Raw genomic sequence first — 22,036 nt, forward strand, 5'->3', positions numbered from 1 at the left:
GTTCACCAGGGAATAGATACAAACCTGTTCTCTTTTCTTCCAGCAAGGGGCGGCAGTAACACTGTTCTTGATCAGTGGATTGCTAGCACAGGTACTGGTTTTCTGTGAGAAGGCCCAAATTTCTTCTTATCCTCAATCGTTTCTCTGATTAGATCCCCAATCTTTGGAATCCAGACAGGCCTTGCTGGGACGGGTGGTTCTCCTTCAGTGGTCGCTGGCTTCTGTATTGTGTTGCTTTGACTTCTCCTTTTCTCGTTTAAGTCCTACAAAACAGCCAAACGATCTTTGATATAAAAGGGTTTTTGTTCCACCACTGAAGTGTGACGATCGAGGTCCTGGGCAAGCATTCTAGTACCAAAAAGGATTTCATATGGAGTGATTCTACCCAGAGAATTTCTTGGCAGATTATTCAAATTACGTTGGACACTTATTAGATGCTTGACCCACCCGTCACCCGACCTGTTATAGATTGCTTTATGTCCTGGTTTTTTCTTTCCACTACAGAATTTCCCTCTTGCATGTCTCCGCTGTAGTTGTTGCATTGTACGCGAGCGTCTCTCAACGTTGGAGAAGAGTGCCACAGCCGAGGCTGTTGCCGTCGCATCGCTGAACAAGGGTGTCGCCGCTGCATCGAATCGAAACTTCTCGCATCATCGGAGAAGCGTTCCGCATCTGGAAGATCTTCACACCTTTATTTCTTTGCACTGGAACTTTGCCGCATTTCCATTGCTGCAACACTTTTGTTGTGGAAGCGTCATGCATCATAAGGTACATTGACTTAAAGTGTCACATTTTAAGAACTGAACAGAACTAAGCTAAAACTACCATTTTAAGTACAGTATTGTGGATTTTTGTCGTTTATGGTCTTGTTTTAAATCTATATAAAGAATACTTATTTTTAATACATACACAACTGTGTGGTGTCCATCTGTACTGTTGTCACTTGGTTACTGTATGTGGTCACAAATGCTTTACACACTGCCTCTGAGGTAACTCTGTCTGCTCGTGCCAAGCTACCAAGGGGGTGAGCAGGTGTTATTTTAGGAGTGTACCTCCTTACCCTGACATGAGGCAAGGGTCCCTATTTGTCACAAGTACCTACCTGTCCCAACTAGAGACCCCCAAATCTAACATTGGTGGCAGCAGTGGGATTCTGGACTTGCATTTGTGACTTATGTACAGTGATTGGTGAACACTACTAGTGAATGCAGACCAAAATGCCACCACATACTTTTTGGTAGATTTTTGGGGGGATTTTCTATTTTTGAGAGATGTCAAATTCAACTGTCATGGAGGGAGCAGAATCCATAGCCTCTGTTGATTATGATTCGGAAGAGGAGAAACTGGAAAGCTACAAAGTAACACAGCTGAAGCACTTCTGCAAGAAATTCAATGTTTCCATTGTTGGGCTCAAAAAGAAGGAAGAGTTCTGCAAGGTGCTGAGGGCCTGGGTAGAAGCAAGGAAAGCCCCTGAGAATGAGGATGGGGGTGAGAATGCAGATGTGCAGCTGGAAGGGCCAGTGAGTCCAGGAGGAAGGAGAGCACCTTCCCCCACAGGTAGCAGGGTTTCTGGCAAAAGTCTGTCTCCAGAGGAGCTGGAGGACAGAGAAAGATGCAGAATGCATGAGATGGAGCTGACAAAACTGAATTTAAATGGGCAGTTGGAATTAGAAGTGCAAACCAGGAAGTTAGCCCTGGAAGAAAAGAAATTGCAGTTTAAGCATGAAAAGGTTTTGAGGGAGTTGGATCTGAAGGCCAAAAGCTTAGAGATTACTTCCTCTGGTGGCAGCATACCGCCAGCGCCTGTGGAAGCTAGAGTGTATATTCCTAAGGATGTGGTAAAGGAATTTTATAAGAATGATGATATTGGGCAGTGTTTCAGAGCCTATGAGGTAGCCATGTCTTCCCACTGGGTCCCTGAGAGAGATTGGGGAGTGGGGTTGTGAGGGTGGTTCCTTAGTGAAGAGCGGGACACACTGTTAGACTTGCCTTCTGAAGTCCATAATTCTTATAGCCACATGAAGGATGCCCCTTGGAAGCTAATCATCTGTTGCACCCTAGCCAGTCAAGTTTCATAGCTAATTTTAGCATTGAAACAGCTCTGCTTGAGGTGGCTGAAACTATTAAAGCTACCCTGGACAGAGGTGGCAATGATACCGCGCCACACAATAGACTACTGCAAAGACTTAGAGAGAGCGGTATTGGTGGCACGGTATTGAGATGGTTTACTTATTTTCTGGCTAATCGCTCTCAAACTATTTGGGCTCCCCCTTTTGTTGCTGAGATCCCTTCCTAAACGTTGGTGTCCCTCAGGGCTCTATATTGAGCCCCACACTATTTAATTTGTATATGCCCCTTTTGCTGTCCTACGCTGATGACACCCTGCTGCTGTTTATTTGCGAAAAGGGCGCAGACTTCAATGGTACTCTCATCAACTCCTGTCTTTCAAAAGTTTTCTCTTGGTTTAGTCATAATCATTTAAAATGCAACTCCGAGAAAAACTGTCAACAAATATAAAAACAAAGATCGACACACCTCAATAAGCCACTGTGTTTCCTACCAGCTTAGAGGTACATGTACCATTAAAAACAGGCTCCCCATTTTTTTTTTTTTTGTAAGACGTTTATTAGTGTTCAAAAGTGCAGTACATATAGCAAAGCCTACAACCCTGCGGGACGGCTGCAAAAAGACGGTAGATCCTGAGGGCGAGGGTCTGCAGGGGAGGGTGTGCTGTTGCGCCCCACTCGTCTCTGGCATGTTAAACTTCAGGTATTACGGTCACATTACTTTCGTTCAGCAAATAAACAGTTCCATAAGTGACGTCTTATTTTACAATTTTTCTAGAACTACACCATGAATTCAGCAAACGAAACAGAACAGTTCGTATCGGTGTGTCCCAATGTCGCTTTCGCGGCTGCGCCGCGTCGTGTCTGTCCTGCTTACACGGTGCTAAAAGAAGACCCCTCTATACGGTGCAGTGTACACTGATAATGCGTCAGTATATTAGTGGGTCAGTGGTGCGCATGCGCAAATAAGCGCAGACTTGAAATGGGACAGCTCCTGTGGGCCGCGGTGTCTCGCCGGTCGCCGGCCTGGCTAGCGGCGTGTGTAGCAGTCAAGTGGGGTAGCCTAGCTGTTGTTGTAGCAGATGTCGCCCGCGCCTGGACTCGCTGTCGGGGGCGCGGCTAGTGGCGTCTGTCCACCGTGACGTGGAAGGGTGCTGAGGCTACAGCTGGGAATCAGGAGTCCGATACTTCAAACATGTGAACATATGAGGGGAAGGGGTGGGGGGGGTGGAGTGCACTTGCGGGAGCGGTGTCAACGGCTTGGAGCTGGGGGCGAATTGTGAGGTGGCGTCTGCTGGAGAGCACTCGTGTGGGTGGCGGACCATGTCTGTGGCCTGCGCGCGTAGGTCGGTGTCCGGATCGGGGGGGGGGGCACGATGCGTGGTGGTTCCGCCTACTGAGTTGTCGTCCCCATGGCGCTCGCCCAGCACAGCTTTCTCTACGTGAGCCCTCTGACCGCGCCCTCCCTCTGCAAGGACCCCAGGATGCCATCCCAGAGCTGTGCGATCGGGAACTGTCTCAGACCCGCTATTTCCTCCCTGTGAAGTGCCGTACCCTCTGTAAAAACAGGCTCCCCATGTGGGTCCTCCTTTTCGATTCCGTCCTTCAGTCGTTACTCGAATCGACCAAGGCCTCACAGAGCGCGTTGTCTCCTTCTTGAAGAAGAAGGAGACAACGCTCTCCGTGAGGCCTTGGTCGACAGTTTTTAAGAATGATGTGTCCGACCTAGGTGCTGTGGCGAAAAGTCCGGCCCTGAAGAATCTGCCCCACAAAACGAAGGGCGGTGAAACATGTTGGCATTTAGTAATGGTATGCATAAATAGCATCCTACTTCGCTTTTATCCTTGACTTGGTTCACTTGGTAAATAAAGAGTAAAATTGTTGCGAGTTTGAGTGTCATTTTTAATCACTGATTGCCACAACGTGGAGTGTGATTTGTTGTCACTTCACTGTATGCACTTCTATACACTTTTTTTTTTTTTTTGGACACTTTTTCTTTGGGCAAAATGACCGCCAATGATGAGAAAAATGTGCTTATCTGGTGAGTACCTGCCAGTTACCCAGTTGGTGGTGCGCCCGTGAGGGGTCATTTTGCCTTTTCACATTTTTCTCACAACAGTTGTGTGTATGGGACTGTAAGAAAGAGGATTTTGATGAGCATATGCTGTGCAAATCCCATACTTCTATAAAACTGTCAACAAAGTTATATAAGGGGATTTTATGTAATATAGATTTGTTACAAAGTTATGTTGAGTGACGGTTATGTATACATCTACAAATCTCCACGTAGACTACAAATCAAAAGATAACAGAGGATAGGTTTTGTAGTCTTAGGAACCTGGTCATTATTGTTTGATGACTCCCTATCCTGGGGACAGATTTCAACCTTATCTTCCCCAACGCACTCTGAGATCTTCTTCTCAACTGCTGATTACTGTCCCTAAGCCTCAATTTTCCCGGCTATGGGGCAGATCTTTTCATGTTGTGGCCTCTAGGCTGTGGAATAGCCTACCATTTGCTATCAGATAGAGAACTGATCTCCTTATTTTCAGGAAGAATCTGAAAACGCAGCTTTTCCAGCAGTGTTGCGACTGCGTAGCGTTTGATGTTATGGTGTTTTGCGTTCTGTTCTAGCGCCGGGACACTCCGGGGAGTAGCCATGCACTATACAAATATAGAATAACATAACATAACATAATGTCTCGATATGGTTTAACCCCTGAAATCTATAGGCAGAAGTTTAGGAGTTGCAAAAAGATAGAAAACAGTACCTGGGTGGAATATATCACTTTCTTTTGCAGAGCATTGGATGGTTGGGTGAAGGGCAGCAAAGTTAATGATTTTCAAGGTCTCTTTGATTTGATTGCATGGGAGAACTTGTTCAATAATTGTTTTCCAGAGCTGAGCCAGCACCTGATTGATAGCAGGCTGACTACCCCTAAGAAGCTTGCTGAGGAGGCGGACCGCTGGGTGAGCACACGGGTCCACAGGGGTCACATGGGAGTGTAGTGTAATTCCTATATTCCTAATAGGCTCTGCACATTGGAATAATCTATGCTATAGATTTGACGTAGGACTTAGGTCAACTTGGACTCTATCGAATATATTAGACTTAATTGTGAGTGCCAGCTAGCTAAGAGGTCACTAGACACTTTCTCGAATAAACAAGAAGGGATTAGTTTCAGACAACTGCATAAACATGACGACTTTGTTTCGCCAAGAATAAAACTGATATTCAGAGTCGTGGAAACAATACATAGATATTTTACTCAGTCAATTGTGCATGCTTAGTTTTACCAGAGGTGCAGAGAAATAGACAGAAGGGTGTTTTCCATAAAAGGATTTATTGAACAGTCTTCTTTCCCATGCAAAGGAAATGAACTGCTACAATCATAATACTGGTTGCAAAGTATAATGCGTACAGTAAGAAAAGTATTATAAAATAATACATAAATATCAAAGGCTAAAAAGTACTCAACTGGTGCTTCTAAAATACGCCTACTCCAATGTACCTAACCTACGTCTAGTACGAAGGAAGAAGTAAGTGAAGTGTAGCATAGGTTTTAGTTTCTTTGCCAAGAATCTAATCCAAGATTTATCTTAGGGTCTAATCAGCTCCGTACCTTGGTTTTAGAATAAAGGAGGTCTGGTATCTTTGTCTCGGACTTGATTTCCCAACACCCCGCGAGGGGAGCTTGGAAACACTGGAGCAGGATTCTCAGCGAGAGAAAGGACAGGTTCTCTGGCAGTGCGTCAGCTGGAGGGTCGGCTTCCTTCGGTACTTGCTGGGCTTCCTTCGGTACTTGCTGTAGCGAGCTGCGCCGGGCAAGTAGATAGTCGAGCTGCGTGTTTGCTAGGGCAAGTGTAGGCATATTTATACCTTGAAGGTACCTAGTTTGACGTAAAGTCGGACATAATAACGTCATCAAAGAACCCCAAGGGAATGGTAGTTCTTTGAAAACTCCATGATTTCTAGGACAAATCAATATTCAAACAAGGGGATGTCCCTGACTGCTGAAGCCGAGTTTTCCAAGAAATCGTTGTGGCTTTTTGGGACTAGTGGAAGTAGCCATGCCTGTATTTGGACTGAATTTTTATGCCTATATAAGGGCAATGTGAATTATATCCATAGAAGGGCATGAATCTGGAAATTACGCTCGGATTCTAAAATGATACACAGCACCCACTCCACTTTATTATGTTCGATATTACTAAATTCTAAGCCTCTTAAACATATGTAAGGCATGATGGTGAAGTAGTGTGGCTCACTGGTTAGAGGCGGCAGACCCGAGAGCAGAGGACGGCCCGGGACCAGGGTTCGATTCCCGGCGCGGCAGGTTTCTGGACCAGGGTCAGCGGACTTGATAATTCTCTCGCCTCGGTGCCCACTCTGATCAGCGATCACTCTCGGCAACTCTGGGCATTAGCTTGCCTCATCTTCACTAACGGCCCCACCAGACCGCCGGGGATGCCTGGTCTCACCCTGGAGATACCCATTAAGGGACCATCTCTCAGGGAAGCCAGGAAGGGTTTCGCAGCGGTCGAAGCGCCTTGGGACCCTACGGGTAAGTAGTGCGCTATATAAATGCCTATACATTTACATTTACATTTACATGTGTAAAAAGAAAAAATCCCTCCCAAAATACATAAAATGTATTTGGAATGGTTGGTCATGATAGATGTGCATTTGTGCTGTATGCATTATAAAAGCAATATTTTCATTCAAAGGATGTAGTGTGACATTGGAATATGCTTATCAGAATGAATCATGAAATAGCATTTTATGAAATAGCTCTTAAATACAGAAGAAAAGTCGAGACCATTCAATGACAGAATATATACTGTTTAGGTTGTGGACAAGGTCAAATATTGTCATTTGGAAGTGTTTCAAAGAATTCTTGTTCTCTAAGAATAGTTCTACTTTAAGCAGATTACTTTGTGCCAAAAAAACTTCAATTTTGGAAAAGTCAAATCGTAGCAGAAAATAGAGTTCTAAAGTTGGAGGTTTTGTTATGAAAAGTGAAGGTCGAATACAGAGTCCCATAGAACGCTGTGTGCTAACTTAAAAAGTCATTCTCGTTGTTAGGAGAAAACATCAAATCTTCTAAGCCGGCAAAGAAATTGTCAACCACAGAAGGTGAAAGTTGGACTACTTCATTAAGTAAACCGATTGCACAAATATGTGAAGCATCGTTGTCAGCGTTAACCGCAATGTTCGTCGGAGATGGAGATGGTACCTGTGTGCCTGTCGATCCACGTATTTCACCGTCAGCAGATTTCGTCTGTGAGATCTCAATGAATGCCTTCATCAGAATTGATAACCGCGGGGGACAACACAATGCATGGGCCGTTACCGACCCAAGCAAGGTATCATCATACGTTGGCAGTGCTGATGGAATTGTTAGACAGATGTCCAACACGCATTCTTCTCCACATAGCAGGCATCATAGAACAGGTAACATGCAATCTTGCCAGATTGATCGGACTGATAGGAACCACGTCGTATTCAGGTATCTCAACCGAGCCAGGCCCAGGATCTGTATCATGCGCTCACAACACTTCATATGGTAATCTGGGTGTCACTGCTGACCGGACTTGCCATATCGGAGCAGAAGGAACAAGAATAGTATTCCTGCTACGAGTCCCAAAATGAGAGGCAGGTCACCGAACACTGAGTGCACAAAGTTTGGAAAAATGCAGAGGACTGCTTCAAATGGTGCTAACATACCCGAAAAAACTGTCTTGAATACATGTACAATACCACTGGTATCAGACATGCTTAAGATACGACCTAACATTTCTACGAAATGTAAGGGCAGTTTGTGGATAAAAGGGCATGTATCTCTGAAGAGGACCTTGCAACTTGTAGTTCATACGTCTCTTTGGACGAGGTCAGTGGCACAGTTTTTTGTAAAAGAATGGCTTTTTTTCTGCTCAATTCGAATAGAAGAGATATTCAGTGAAGGCCATAACGGCGACTCCCCGTCTGTCTTAGATTTAGGAAACAATACTTGCATACAACAAGTGACCCTGGCTGACACAGTTACGAGATAGGCTACTCCTGGCATCATTCCACAACAGCTGTGATCATTCAACATTATATAGCTCCCGTTAGAAAGCTGCCTAAAAATTGGATTTATCACTTCTGCTGGAGAATCTTGCAGGTGAGAGGATAAGTTGTTCGAAGAACCTTCACAGGTTCCATGTAAATTAATACCCTGGCATAAAAGTGTGCCGCTTAGTGCGCTTTTACATTGTGTACCACTAATAAATACTTTTTTTCCCACTCCAACATCTGTGTGTATGGTAATTCCCAGGTTGACTTTATGTATTCCTTATCCAACCTTTCATACACGGCAACTGGTATATTTTCCAAACAGTATTGAAAATTGAAAATTGTGACAGGCAGAGTGATTATCCCGTGTATTAGCTTTTCTTTTGCAGGTTTTTCTGAAACAGTTAATGGTAATCTTTCCAGTTTTTCAATGGTCAGCCCCGTATAGTCTGCTCCTCTTTGTGCCAGAGTGATTTGTTTATCTGTAAGGTTAAATACAGAAAACAATGATGTGGTGTTGATTAGTCGCCATGGCACATATCCAGAATGAAGATTTTGCAACATCCAGCCTAAAAGCATTATAGAACGTAATTGCGACTGTCCATGCTGTAGCATGAGCAAGTCCTGTTCCATTATGTCCATGGCAGAGGATACTATGCTGTCCAAAGAATACATTCTGGATGACAGGGTTGTTAATCCATTGTCAACTACAGAGAGTGCTTTCTCTAAATTAATACAATCAGTTTGTCATATTCTTTCTGCTGTCTCTGCCTGTGTTGCTTTCCAAGCTTCATTATAAATGGCATATATATCTGCGTATATGAAACGTTTATGACGTCGTTTCGCAGGACCTTGTAAGAAGTCCCTTAAATCAACGCCATCTTTAAGTAAAGATAAGTGTTGTTTAACCTCTGTAAGTGTAGATTTTTGTAGCCACTCAAGGCACAGTTTTCCTACACTGTATGTTGTTACTATCCCTGAAATTTGTCTCTGGACATATCTTGGATCTGGCCTAGTTACTGTAAACCCTTGTGTCTTGTTCAGGAATCTATCTTGACAGTTATTCGTGTCTGTCGGCCAGATTAACCATTTTTTTTTCAATCAGGATCAGTTCTGTTTTTAAGTAAAATAGTTTTTAGGTCGACCCCTCCCTTTGACATGTTTTACTGTCAGGTGTAGGTGTAGGTATGGACGGTTTGTTTAAATCTTTTATCTTGGCCAGGCCAAGACAAGATGTCTGTTGAACAGTGTCGTTTAAAAACATTATTTGCTCAGGGATAATGCAGGCTCAAAATAAAGCTTCTATTCCCTGCACTTGCCAGTCTTTTGAGTCCCTGACAGTTTTTGTTTCTATGTTGTCACTCCAAAAGTCGAAACCTAATAAGGACAGCTGGGCATAAAAGGCTGCTGAATAAATTTGCTTTGTGTTGGTTAACATACTTTTCATTCCTGTCTTATTAACATTTTTAAAGTAAAGTGTTTCCGGATTTGAGACATTAAAACTTGAGAAGTATGGACATTTTTCATAGAATGTTTTTGAGCTTCCCTTTGGTGGTGTTGGACAGTGTTCCCATTGTTTGAAAGTATAAATATTTCTAGGGTTGCAGATTTGTGCAAGTAATGATGACCATAATGATTATAACAATACATTTGTGCATAATCTGATAAACCTTCTAAATATACATGTTTTGTGAATTTAGCAGACATCTCTAAATCTGACATCATATTATTAACAGTCTCAAAGTCCCAATCATCAGAAAATGTGCTTGGTGAAACAAAGTCACTCAAGGAAACCTTGAATTGATGTGGAATCTTCAACAGCTCTGCAGGGCCATAGATGTCATAATCAGTTCTGTCCCATGCTATACCCCCAGGTATAGGAACGGCTGTGATGTTCACCGATGTCAAGTCTCTTTGTTCACGATGAGATGATTTGTGTGGCTTTAGGAGCAAGTTGATGTTCTTACTTGCTGTGTCCATTTTACTATATCTTACATTTATCAGCATTCCCAAAGACAATACCCGGATTAGCCTAAGTAGGAGAAAAAGTACACCTATTACAATCCAAAATTCAACCCATGGTGAAACCAGATTTAAAAGTTTTATTTGCTGGCGTCGATTCAGGCTCACTGGGATCCTCGGAAAACGTATCAAAGTTGATGAATTAGCCAGTGGCAGTTCTGTCAATTGTTAGAATTGCATCCGGATTTCTTAAAATCACTGAACCTACCGGATCCTTTGTCATATTAGTGTAGTCAGATGCTACATCATTGTAGACAGGAGTGTCTTGACGAACTGTTATTTGGGTTTCAAGAGGCACAAGTTCCATTGCTTTATTGCTTAGTCCTTTGTTCTGGTTTGCAGAGTCTTCAAATGTTATCAGTCTTTCAGTCTGAACCTCTTGGATAGTAGCAAGATTTGGTCTTCTGCTACATCTTTTGAGTCCACTGGCCCTACTACTTATTATAAGTCACATGATGTGGTTTGACCAGGGAATAGATACGAACCGGTTCTCTTTTCTTCCACCAAGGGGCAGCAGTAACACTGTTCTTGATCAGTGGATTGCTAGCACAGGTACTGGTTTTCTGTAAGAAGGCCCAAATTCCTTCTTATCCTCGATCTTTTCTCTGACTAGATCCCCAATCTTTGGAATCCAGACAGGTTTTGCTGGGACGGGTGCTTCTCCTTCAGTGGTCGTTGGCTTCTGTATTGTGTTGCTTTGACTTGTCCTTTTCTCATTTGAGTCCTGCAAAACAGCCAAACGATCTTTTGATATCAAAGGGTTTTTGTTCCACCACTGAAGTGTGACGATCGAGGTCAAGAACAAGCATTCTAGTACCAAAAAGGATTTCATATGGAGTGATTCAACCCAGAGAATTTCTTGGCAGATTATTTAAACTATGCTGGACACTTATAAGATGTTTGACCCACCCGTCACCCGAGCCTAATACCCTAGCTGTTATAGATTGCTTTATGTCCTGTTTTTTTCTTTCCACTACGAATTTTCCTCAGGATGTAATGGACTCGAATATCGCTATGCAACACACAGATTGGCCATGGCCTCCTTGTAAGGTTTTGAGCTAAACGCAGGACCCTGGTCAGAATGTAGGCCGCCGACTGCGTATGTGCCGATAAAGACTCGCAAATCATTTATAACAGTTCGGGTGTCAGCCGAGCGCTGAGGCCACATCCAAAAGAATCTTGAGCAAGAATGCACTGCGACCATGACATATTTATAGTTAACATCCCTCTGTAAGGGACCACAGTGGTCCAGGTAAACGCATGCTAATGGTTTATCTGAAATTAAAAGGGGCATCTACGCCGGGCGTTTCACTATTGAAACCTTCATTTCTGGCAGATTTCACATTCCAGGACATAGTTTCTGGTCTGTTTCCTCATGCGCAGCCACCAGTATCTTTGCTTTAATAATGACTCTGTAGCGGAAACACCTGCGTGTGCAGAGGCAAGACCTTCATGTGCTGCTAAAATTAGTCCTAATCTTTGTTCTATGTTTGGAATTACTGTATCCCCCACTCCAGGGATTTGAGCAAAAGGAACATTATTTGCATCAGTTATATACGAGAACTTGAGTGGAAAGCCTTTTAGGAAGCTTTTACCGCTGTCTCTATTGGAAGCGGCGACAGCCTGCATTATTTTGCTGTCTATTTTTGTTTTCAAACGAGTGATTGGAGCTACGGAAGCCGTTTGCGCAGCTGCCTTCGTGGCTTCATCAGCCACTGAATTCCCTGCAACGTGAATGCCATCACCCTGATGACTCAGTGCATGGATCACGTGAGTCTTTTGTAGTTCTTTCTGTAAGTGAACTATTTGTCCCCAAAGCAACTTAAGCTTGATTGTGCCACCTTTTGAATCTTTGAAACCGTTTTGAACCCAGTTCTGCAAGTATTCATTGTAAGAATCACACACTATGAGTGTGGGGAATTCGCGAACTGTATTTTCAAGCGCCATCTTGAAAGCCTGTAGTTCAGCTCGCTGAGCTGTACAGTCTCCGAGAGATTGTGTTTTTGTGACCATAGGTCAGATTTTTCCATTGCGCCAGTGACCTTTAACAATTGCGCATGCAGCACTTTAAGCTTGTTTAGCCCCAATTGAAGGTTGTGCTGATCCGTCTGTATAAATTATACATTCGTACTGTTCTAGAGGCAGAATCTCAGTGGGCAGAGGACATTCTCGTTCGTATTGTAGAAATTCTTGAGTTTTCAAATAAGGGTCAAAAACATATTCAACGTCTGTTGCAACAAGAGAGTTAACCCATTGTATCCATCTTGGATGTAAAGCCTTTGCATTCGGAATGCTTGCTTTTGTCACTGCCTCTAAGGCAGGTACAGGAGTAATGACTAAGCATGGGCGGAAAATCTGTTCCGCTTGCGGATTTTGCGGATTTTCGGTAAATTCGCAATCCGCGAACTCTCGCGAATTTACCGAAAATCAGCAAATTCGCACGCAGCGTATTTTTTTGCTTGGTGATACAATATTGCGGCGTGCGGCATTCACTTACCGTCATTCAGCGTTTGCTGAGTTGTTTTTCTCAATATTTTGTGAGTGCTGTGCCATTTTGGATCTTGCTGCGGGATCCCGCTGGAGTTTGGCGACGCATCGCGAGAGTTCGCAATTGCGAACATGTAAATGAGGCGGGCAGCAACAATCTCGCGAAATTACAAAATTTGCAATTCTGCACAAGAAACCCACCAGCAAGCAGCATAAACCTTCTGAAAATGATGATTTTTATCAGAATAACTCCTCAGGTTGACATTTGCCTGCACTTTTTTGGATTTGAGGCCTTTTTGACTTTCTTTGGATCACTTTTGGATTAGAAATCAACTTTCACAAGTAAGTTTGTTTGGGGTATTACAGTTGCTGTTCTGCAGAAAAACGAGTTTTGCAAAACTGAAAGCACTCAGCAGGTGCAAAAGTTCAAACTCATCATTAGTAACCATTCCCTGTAGTGCTTCCTGAGGGGCCCCACAAGAGTTCAGTTGCCTACTTGCAACTATTCTATGACCCTGCTCTGACCCTCACAGCAGGCTCATAGAATAGCTACAAGTAGGCCACAAAGGTCCTGGAAAAAAAATTGCACTGCAACAGAAAGCAAATTACAGATAAGGAAGCAGGTGCAAGAAAGGAAGTTTAAATTCAGTGACACATTAATCAACCCCAAATTAATTCATGTCAGTTGAAGCAGGGCAGGTGTGCTTGCTTTTCCCCCCCATAATCTACAGTGATGAATCATAGGGTGGCAGTGATGTACCAGAGGGTGGCATGGGTGAATCAGAGGGTGGCAGTGGTGAAACAGAGAGTGCTGTGAACCTGTGATGATGAACCAGACGTAGAAACAACAAAGTCGCGACCGTTGCGAGCCGACAAGTAAGTTCGCAATTGCGAACTGGTACAAAACCCTCGCGAACTGGCAGAAACCCTTGCGAACACACAAAAAAAATCCGCAAATTCGCGAAAGTTCGCGGATTTTGCGGATTGCGAGTGTGCAAATACGCAAATTCGCCAACGCCATATTCGCAAAATTCGCCCATGCTTAGTAATGACCATTATGCGTTTACCCTGCGCGAGAGCTCTCTCTTTTGCTACTGCAGTTTGAACCGCTATCAGAATTTTTTCTGTTAAAGTGAATTTCATTGCAGCTTGTGTGTACAAGTGTGATTTATAAGCAATTGGTACTTTTTCACCTTCATTAAAGGTTAAGTACGGAAATCTGCATCTTCCTAGAATTATTCTGATTACAAGGTTACGTACGTTTACGCGTGTCTGTAAATGTGTTGTTGCTAACATGTCTGTTTGCACTGAACGCAAAATTTCTGTGTGTTTTTGAGTAGTTTTGAAATCAGGCTTGATTAATTCGTAGAGAGGTTTAACTCTTTCTGCGTAGTTTAGAATGTATGTTCTTCCGAAATTCAGGAAACCTAGAATTGACTGTAAGTTTTTCAGCGTTTTTGGAGGTTGGAGCAGCGCACACTTTTCTAAAAAGTTGTCTGCCAAGCTTTAGCCTTCACTTGATAACTCGTTTCCCAGAAAAAGGATGTTGAGGTGGGCAATTCTTGATTTCTTAAAGTAAAATTTGTAGCAAATCCAAGTATAATGGTATTCACTCTGTTCAAGTGCCTGTCCAAATCATCATCTGTTAGATAGATGTCATCGACATAAGATAATGCCTCATCATCATACGTTTGTAGTAACTCTGTTACTCTGGCTGAAAATAACCCCGGACTATTCTTGAATCCCTGGGGAGACGACTGTAATGACCGGGTTCTCGAACCAGATGGGATCAGCTCCTTGGAGCCCCTCCAACCCAGCCGGAACGTAACCACCTCCCTCCTCAGGACCCATCTATCCAGGCACCTGGGTACCTACCTGAGGATGGGGAACTCGCAATATACAAGCTCATATCATCAGAAACACCACTAAATCTATAGGGATTACTAGGAATACTCACTGATTACTAAGGACATCCATGCCCTACACCACACTCATACCTCATAGTCTCACGACCACATGGGTCCAGACTAATCTTCCCTGGGGCAGGTCTGATTATGTACCCTTACACACTGATCTCCCTCAGTGCTCACTCGACACGCAATCCGGCGTGTCTACACACAGGGCTGCAGTCCCAGTGCTCTCTCTTTTATCCGGTCCACAATCCGGCGGACCTACACACCGTGTCCTCCCGGTGCTCACTCACTTACAACATGGTCCACAATCCGGCGGACCTATACACCGTATCCCCCCGGTGCTCACTCACTTACAACATGATCCACAATCCGGCGGATCTACACACTGACTACCCTCAGTGCTCACTCAAGCCGCAATCTTGCGGGTATACACACTGACCACAATCAGTGCTCTCACTAACGCCACTTACCAATGACGACCACTTTCCTATGAATACCTTCAGCTCTCTGTCTCTATGTTGGGAAGTCTCTCTCACTATTCACTAAGGGTTCGCTACTACAATAATATTATGGGATGGCCGAATCACTTAGTGTCAATAATTCCCTAGCTCAAGGGCTCCTCTCTCTCCCTAATTATTCAGACTTACCGGATCAGGGGCAGCATCTGTTCTGGCTGTAACGCCTGACTAGAAGGAAAGGTTACCTGTGCTTTAAGAATAATGGACACACTGTATGCAGGAGTTATTCCCTGATTTAAACGCTCCTACTTCCTTTTGATCCATCAGTTGCTAAAGCATCTGGTTAGAAGAAAGGCTAGCTTTATCATAAGAATAACACATGCACACTGGTTCACTAAGAACTGGGGTATCTTTATTACAAAATGGCAATAGAACACATACACAGATCTGCAGGGTCTCTATGACTAACAGGAACTTTAACACACCGCTGAAAGAAAAGAGATTAGACATACAATTGCCTAGGGAATAAAGACAAGATTAAGGTGTAAGTGTAAAGCGGACTAGTTTAGACTACCTCACCTATTAGAAGGAAGATTTCTCTCTGTCTCTGGTGGGATCAGGGCTCTCTCTGTCTCTCCCTCCGTCACCATAGCTTCACGCCTCTGGCTCAATTGCTCCAGCTGACAGCCTCAACTCCTCCATCTGCTTTAATGCTCTCTTCAGCTTCAGCAATCATCTGCCTTCTTTCTCCATTCCAGAAAACCAATAGAACTGCACTGCACTCTGCAGCTCCAGCAGACATCCTACTCTCCACTCTTCAAGAACCAAACTGACCACTCCTCCTCTTCTGCACTTCGCTAATATGGATTCCTCTCCTCTAGTGGAAAGCTCCAGCCAGCAGCCTCCTCCCACCAGGTCCATGCACCGGGCTCCTCGCTCTAGACGCTCCCACAGTGATCAGCTGCTTGTTTCGTCTAGAGACCTGAGCCCAGGGACACTTCTTGATTAGATTCAGCTCTGGCCGGTTCTCTCCGGTTCGCTTAGGGCGAACAACAGCTCAAAACCAAAATATTACCTTTCCCCTTGAAGCATGTCAGCTCTGTAGGGATAGAAAGCAAAATGGAGTCTCTCTAGTTCTGGGCCTTGTAGGCCTGAGAAGGATGAAATAACCCTCAGCTCTGTCAGAAACCATACTAATGTGTAATATAAAGTCAGGACCACAGGATCCACCCTCTACTATAGGCAAAATAATGAAAGGCAAAGCCAATAGGCAATAGATGGATTAGAGTAAGGGATTGACATTGTGTCCCCATAATTGAGAAAGCGATCAAGTTCCTGCTTTCAGGTGCAATGTTTTGACAGAAGAAACCATTAGAAATATCTAGTGTGGTTTTATATTTTTTGCGCACAATGTTATTCATTAATGCTGCACTGTGTGCGTTTTGTACTGCAAAGGTTTTGCAACAAGAGTTTAAATGTCTATAGTCCAAAACTAGACGATGTATTGTCTGGTTTGGAGACATGAAACAAAGGATTGTTCATTGATGAGGTGCATGTTTCAATCACCCCTTGGTATTAAAGTTATTCTAATATCTCCTTGACCTGTTTTTTATCTTCTTGCTTAACTGGATACTGCCTCTGTGCTGTCGGTTGAGTTTTTAACTGGATTTTATGGTGAGGGGAATCCTCATCCCATCCTACATGATTTTCATATAATGCTGGAGCCTGGGCTACAGCCCATTTTCTGGCACAGGTGTATTTTAAATGAATTGGAATATGATTTGAGAAGGCTGGTATAATGATGTCTTCGCCATGTGGGCACTCCCTGACAAATTTTGGTGGCCAGTCTTTTTCAGCTAGGAGAAGGTCATAACCCTTAGAGAGCTTCTCCCAAAAGAGTGATCTTGTTTTCCTAGTTATGTCTCCCTCCATCCGGAGCGTTACTTCATATAACTTATGGGGTACACTAACCCTGGTGTCCGCTGTTTCAACTTGAATGTACTCATTCAAGTCCACTGTCTCCAGATGATCCATCAAGATCCTGCGAGCTATGTTGACTTCTTCTGCGCTCTCCAGCACTCTCTGGGCCCATTCCCCGTTCTTGAGTTGTGTCCTCAAGATCCTCAGCATGTACGATCTTAAGACCTGATACATTTTTTTTTGTGAATTGGGTTTTCTTATTTTTTGGAACGTGTTGATCGTCTTTGAACTTCACGCTTTCTTCCTTGTGTTCTGACCGTCCTCTTCTTTCTGTTTTCTGTGAGGAAGTCTGAAGGGTACGAGAGGAACTTGTATCAGTATCTTGATATCTATCAGGTTTTTTCAAATTATCCCTGTTCCTGAGGTTATACCTCTTTTCAGAGGGCTCCTTTTGAGGAGACCTTTCTCAGGACTGAGAACGCTTCTCATTAGAAGTTTGTTTAGTATTTTCCCACTTCTTCTTAGGAGTAGGGAGAGTGTTTTTAATAAAGACCTTTTCAGGACTTTCTGTTGGTTGGGGTTTAACTGGTTTCCCACCCAAACTATCCCTTCCTAGTTCTTCGTAAGATTTTTCAATTATTCTGGCTAGTTCATATGGTTGCTCAGTTATATCGATTTCCCTTATTTTTTGGCGGATCGCCACGGATGCTGCTTCACCTTTAGTATTAGCTAACATTATAGCTGAGACCTGTTTGAAATCTTTCAGTATTTTCATAACCAGATTTAAAGCAGGCTCTGCCCCGTTTTCATTTTGAATCCGTTTCAGGTTGTCTGGTATTACCGCCATAGACGGAACACCATGTGTTTTTGTGTAGGTTGCAGCAAAGACTGTACCCCAAGTGTTGCCGTCCTCCAGGTGTGGTACGATCCCCATTGGTAAACAGATTGTTAAAATTCTGTGTTTCTCATGAGGTGTACTGTCAGGAAATACTGCCTCGATTTGAGTAATTTTTTGAGCTATCCATTATGGAATTTGTTCCCTTTTTTTGGGTAATTTACCAATGACTGATTGTATAGTCTGTGGTGTGATTTTATTTGTGTTCCCCTGGTGAGGGGTTCGCTGTGGAATCCTTATAGGAGGTTGGACTGTTAGAGTCTGCATGACATATTGAACCAATTGTCTATGTATTTTTATTAGTTCTTTTAGTTGAACTAATAATTCCTCACTTGTCATTTCTTCAATGGCTGGATGTGGTGTATAGCTGGCTAAAACCGGCCATGTTGCTCCTGGTCTACCTAGTGGACCGAGCCTGGTAATATGATTTTGATGTTGTAGGCCGTTGAGGTTACGTGGTTTTCGACTTCGCTTCGTATCTAGCCGCCATTTTGTATTTAACCGCCATTTTGTGTTGCCTCACTCAGTCAGCACGGCGGACGTGGTGAATGCGATGTTTTTGCTTTTTCAGCTGCTACGTGTCCTTCCCGTTAAAGAGTAACTTCTGCCTATGTTTATAAAACCGATGTCAGGGTCTCCCAAGTTTTGTAAATCCATGTCTAGACTGATTAATCCATGTCTTACTCTACTGTTTGGGTCTCACCATTCTTCTTGACTTTATCTTGTTTAACTGACCTTTGCTATTCTCTATTGGTGTGTTCTCCTGTTACATAGACTGTCCTTTGAAGCATTCAACATGTTCTGCCACCTGCAAATTGAATTACGGACACTAGTGTTGAATTACTTGTGGGGAGGAGAGCACACAGGGTCTGAAAGGAGGGTGTGTTTTAGACATTCAATAGCTTGTTTTCAAACTATTCTTATTTGTCAGTTTTGTATGTTTTGGGAGTTGGCATTGTAAACATATGCACTATAAGAGACTGTGAGCCACGGAATGAAGTGGCAGTCTCCTGATAACCTACCCGCTGGTGTACTTACAGGACCATTGTGCTTAGCTGCAGCTAATAAATCTGCTTTTCTACGCCTAACAGAGTGTCACGTGTCTCTGTCTGCCAAAGCAGGTGAACCCGGAGATTTCAGGTGTGCCCTGCGCCGCCTGGCCCATAAGGTCAGGTTCTCTAATTGGCGGCCCAACGTGTGGCCGACTTCAGAGGTAGTAGTTTTGCCCGAAGGTCGTGAGGAGCTTCGCAAGAAAATTCCGGAGGATTTCGCGAACCACTTGAGTGACCCCTGTATTTAGAAGTGGACGTAAGGTCTTTTGAAGCGCGGCTACTCCTTCCCGACGGCTGCTGACGACTGCTGCCCTGACTGTCGCCCTGCTTTGCCCCCTGGTAATGATTAAGTATCGCGATACGTTAGACGGACATCTGTTGCCGTGAGAAAACATTTAGTTAAGAATTCGTTTGTAGCGCCCACTTTTTTTGTTTTTGTTTTTTGTTATTCGATTAGTGCACTAACCGAAGCCAAGGGGTAAGTACGTTTGTGCTGTGACTATATTGTCTAAAATCCCTTGACGTTTGTAAGTAGTCCAGTCCGTTACGAAATGCCTGGATTTAGTAAGTTTAAGACATTTTGTTGTTTTGGTTGTATTAGGGATTCCCGGCTAAAGGATTCTTGTCCGATTCCTCCAGTTGGAACTCCCACTTATGAGCTTTATTCAAAACATGGTTTAGGTCCTATTATTTTTAATGAAATATGGATTTGATACACTAAAAAAGATGGTGTTTTACGGTGGCCACAGAATGGTACCTTTGAGCCTGCTATATTAGACAATTTGGAAACGATTCTATTTAAGAGAAAAGCCCGGCCGGCAATGTTTGTCTCTTTCCGCCTCTGGCGTAAAGAATCCAAACAAAAAGAAATTAAGCAAATGAAGAAAGATAATAAAAAGAGCAGGATCAGACGATATTACAGGCTGCCCAACAGTTTAAAAATGGCAATAGATAGATGTTATCCTGTGTTACCTACTGCCTCAAAGAGTAAGGGTTCTGACGAAGATCCTTTTGTGTCCCATCTTTTGACATTACCTCCACCTTATGTGTTAGGCGCTAATGCACCTCCATTACAACCTGTTGTTAATCCAGCTGTTCTGGTTCCTGCACAGTTGCCTCTTCCTGTGGTTCCTCCTCCACCCCCTTTGCCACCAACTTCTGTACCCCAAACTCCTGTGCCTCAGTCAACTTTACCTTTACCTTCTTTTGCTACTGGTTCTTCTCCTGTTCTACAGAATACGTTGTCTCCTGTTTTGGTGTCAGATTCCCCTACAGCTCGAAAACATTTAGTTGAAACTGTTTCTGGTCTTCTGTCACCTTTTCTTGGGCCTCTTTTATTTTCTCCTGCTTCGTCTCAAAGACAATCTCGTAGTCAGATTCCAGATTTGGAAGAACGGACTAAGTTGGATTCTCTTGCTCGTAATTGGATTACGAGTAGTTTACAGTATTGTGTACGTGATATTTTAGACACCTTTCTGCAATGGAATGCGCCTACGCAGAGGTATGTTTTTAATATTATGTGCAACACTCTTATTAAAGGGTGGGAAGATATGGATTTGGATTCACCTCCTCAGGATTTATTTGGAATACGGGATACATTTGATAGGGGATTTATTGTGGGTCCTGATATAGAGCCTGCTGTTCAGAAGCTTGTTACTTTTCGATCTTCCTTCTTCTCTCAAACTTCTCTTGAGCCTGATCCTGCGGTTCATCGTAAAATGGCACAATATCCTATGCGAGAAGTTCCTCCAAGAGAGGCAGACCCGAACGCTCATCCGCCTGTTCAAGCTCATTTTCAGCGTAAATGGGTACATGTTGCACTTGGCACTTAAGCAGTCCTTACCGGACCCTCGTAAGAATCCTGCTGGGTATTATAAAGAATTGTCTCAGACTGTTAATGCGTGTATCATGAATTTGGCAGATATTGATTTACTTATGGGAAATGTAGTCCCACAAGCTTTATGGGCTAAAATTCGTAGGCAAGACCATGCTCAAGCGTTAGGTGGTAATTGGGCTGCTATTACGGCCGCAGATGTAGCACAAGTAGGTGGTGCCAAACCCGATGATCTGATTATTGAGTTGCCCAGTAGAATAATAGATCTTAGGAAAACAATAATGCCTGCTGTACTCGTTAACTGGGATAAGTTAGCAGCGTGCAAACAAAAGGTTGATGAAAGCGTCTCCGATTTCTTTACTCGTTTCGAAGAGACTTTCATTCACCATAGTGGTCAAGATATGAGTACTGAAGGTGGACAGCGATTATTTGTAGATAAATTCGTTTTTAATTTACTTCCAGAACTATTGCATAAATTGAAACAATCTGAGAGTGCATGGGCGGTTTCTTCAACTGCCCAGATATTAGCTACAACTCAATATTATGAGAATAGTGATAAAGAAGATAAGGAAAAAGTGGATAAGAAAACTAAAGAATTAAAAACTAAGGTTCTTCTGCAACAGGCTTATCCTCCTCGCTCTGCTCAGCCCCAAATTCAACAGCCCCCACAGTTTCAGAGACTGTTGCAAAAACCTGTATCTCCAGCTCCGCGATTTCCGTTGGGTCCTAATCAATGTGCCTATTGTAAAGAGGATGGTCATTTCAAGATTAGTTGTCCGATTTTGTTGCAGCGTTATGGAGGATCACAGCCACGGGGTCGTGGAGATTCTCGGTCAGTGTCCAGAGGTAGAGGGCGTGGTGCGTTGTCTCAGGAACGGCGTCCCTCTCCCCCTCAGGACTCTGCAAATTATTTTGACCAGCGGAATTCTCAGTCTGCACAGTATTATAATGATGATTATTGCACAGATGGTGAGAATGCTGATTTCCTCACTTGCTAGGACAGCGATAGACAGAGTAAGGGAGTCGTATCAGTTCCAGTGGATCAGGATGGACCTCATGTTAATGTTGTAGCATTGGGTGTTACGGAACCATTTCTTTTGGATACTGGTGCAATGAGAAGTTCTATTATGCATTCTAAACTCCCTGTGGCACCTTTGTCTGGCTTAACAAATGTTTCTGTGGGATTCTCTGGCGCCCCAGTTCGCAACCCTGTTTCTTGTCCTTTGCCTATTTCCATTGGCCCGTACGATTTAGAAGTGCCACTTCTTTTGACGACGGGTTGTGGAGAGAATTTACTGGGTTTGGATTTATTGAAACGTCTGCATGCCACATTG

Source organism: Lissotriton vulgaris, chromosome 3_1 (genome assembly GCF_964263255.1).
Source record: "Lissotriton vulgaris chromosome 3_1, aLisVul1.2, whole genome shotgun sequence".
In the NCBI taxonomy this organism is placed as follows: domain Eukaryota; kingdom Metazoa; phylum Chordata; class Amphibia; order Caudata; family Salamandridae; genus Lissotriton; species Lissotriton vulgaris.